The 2,456-nt window shown below is 38.7% G+C and overlaps 1 long non-coding RNA gene across 1 annotated transcript in view; it reads left to right on the top strand.

Annotated features, from left to right (window-relative positions):
• Positions 1-2,454: 2,454 nt before the first annotated feature.
• The window catches only part of LOC133642280 (uncharacterized), a 38,208-nt gene continuing 38,206 nt past the window's right edge, over positions 2,455-2,456 (top strand). Inside the window, exon 1 of the long non-coding RNA XR_009824491.1 lies at positions 2,455-2,456. This exon is cut by the window's right edge and continues 95 nt beyond it. This is a non-coding gene — a long non-coding RNA (uncharacterized LOC133642280).

The raw sequence follows: 2,456 nt of genomic DNA, 5'->3' as shown, positions 1-2,456 counted from the left end.
TTAAACACTTCCTTGTGGTCTACATAACATGTCATGGTGGTTCTTTGCTCACAATGTTTTACAGACCGCCTTCAGGATGCGCCATTTTGTTATTTATGTGCCTCAACTTTGACCGTGTCGTCATTTTGGTGTAGTTTTTAACGCTTTCCATAACGCATCTACTCACAGATACAAGTTAGAACTATACGCTACTTTGTATTAGAAATGGCAAAAGCAGAGGATGCATGTGACCGTCTCTTCAGTATGCGCCTGTGTTATTTACGTGCCTCCACTTCGACTGCGTCACCATTTTGGTGTAGTTTTTAGCGCTTCCATAACAAAACTACTATACGCTATTTTGTATTAGAAATTTTGTTTTTAGCGCTTTCACATGGAGTCTACATACAGATGAAGTTAAAAAAAATGCTACTTTGATTCATGTGCATGTAGGAGCCAGTCCGCCCCACAACAGGAGGATAGCGACTACAGCGTGGATACAGACACCCACGCGGACTGCAATGGCGGACTTGCGCATAGCACTTTTCACCATATACGGATAATCCGCTTCCATCACAATTGGGGCAAATTCCAAATTGCCCGTTTGAGGGAAGTGGAAAGGAAGGAAGGCAACATTTTTTCAAATTATTGCCTCAATGGTTTAATTTCACATTTATATTTACTTATGCAGATACCAAATACACAAAAACAGGCACTAATAGGTAAGAAAAGTTGGTTTTGCATAATAAATCCACTTTAAACAGGAGCCAATAGTCGTTTTAGTTAGTTACTTAGTTATTGTAAGTGGCCCTAGCCACTTTATTTTGTTAGTCTTTATGTACAAACCCCAAAATTCATTTGGAATTTGATGCCTGCAACATGTTTCAAACAAGCTGGCACACGTGGCAAAAAAGACTGAGAAAGTTGAGGAATGCTCATCAAACACTTACAGTATTTGGAACATCCCACAGGTAAACAGGCTAATTGGGAACAGGTGGGTGCCATGATTGGGTTCAGGAACACTTCAAAAAACCACTGCCAGTAACTACAGTTGGTCGCTATATCTGTAAGTGCAAGTTCAAACTCTACTATGCAAAGCAAAAGCCATTTATCAACAACACCCAGAAACGCCGCCGGCTTTGCTGGGCCCGAGCTCATCCAAGATAGACTGATGCAAAGTGTAAAAGTGTTCTGTGGTCTGACGAGTCCACATTTCAAATTGTTTTGGAAACTGTGGACATCGTGTCCTCCGGAACAAAGACGAAAAGAACCATCCGGATTGTTCTAGGCGCAACGTTGAAAAGCCACCATCTGTGATGGTATGGGGGTGTATTAGTGCCCAAGGCATGGGTAACTTACACATCTGTGAAGGCACCATTAATGCTGAAAGGTACATACAGGTTTTGAAGCAACATACGTTGCCATCCAAGCAACGTTATCATGGACGCCCCTGCTTATTTCAGCAAGACAATGCCAAGCCACGTGTTACAACAGCGTGGCTTCATAGTAAAAGAGTGCGGGTACTAGACTAAAATACCACAACGGAGACCCCGGACTTTTGAACAACTTAAGCTGTACATCAAGCAAGAATGGGAAATAATTCCAACTGAACAGCTTCAAAAATGTGTCTCCTCAGTTCCTAAAGGTTTACTGAGTGTTGTTAAAAGGAAAGGCCATGTAACACAGTGGTAAAAATGCCCCTATGACAACTTTTTGCAATGGGTTGCTGCCATTAAATTCTAAGTTAATGATTATTTTAAAAAATGAAGTTTCTCAGTTGGAACATTAAGTATCTTGTCTTTGCAGTCTATTCAATTGAATATAAGTTGAAAAGGATTTGCAAATCATTGTATTCTGTTTTTTTTTTTACGAATTACACAACGTGCCAACTTCACTGGTTTTGGGTTTTGTAGAATTTAACATCACAATTTCAAAACATGTCCGTCATATACAATTTTATTGGTATCTGCTCGCAAAACCGCGATACAAGCTGTACATTGACTACTCAAATGTTTAATTTTAAAGTATTGTATCTTTAAAAATAATGTATTTATGAGATACTGTATATTATTACCTCATTCATGATAGAGTGGTAATTCAAGGAATGTTAACTGCTGCCGATTCACATACCGATCGACCGATACCGCTCACATGTATTAACTGTACATTTTTCGACTTGTTTTTGGCGAGTGTTATTTATAGTTGAACAATGTCAACACGATATTCAAACTGCTTCATTATTCTCTATTTCACATAGAATTGTTTGACCAAAACAAAGTCAATCGTACACAATAACTGTACCGTATTTTCCAGACTATAAGTCGCACCCGTATATAACCCACACCCGCTAAATTTTGGAAGGAACATTTTTTTTTTCCATATATTTGCCGCACGGCAAATATATCGCAGATATATATGTTGCAAAATGAGATGTTTTGTAAATGTTTATTTACAGTACAGACCTTAATTGTTTCCAAACA

The sequence above is a fragment of the Entelurus aequoreus genome, linkage group LG25 (genome assembly GCF_033978785.1).
Source record: "Entelurus aequoreus isolate RoL-2023_Sb linkage group LG25, RoL_Eaeq_v1.1, whole genome shotgun sequence".
NCBI lineage: Eukaryota > Metazoa > Chordata > Actinopteri > Syngnathiformes > Syngnathidae > Entelurus > Entelurus aequoreus.
The sequence above is the reverse complement of the archived record's forward strand: the minus strand, read 5'-3'. Positions and strand labels throughout refer to the sequence as shown.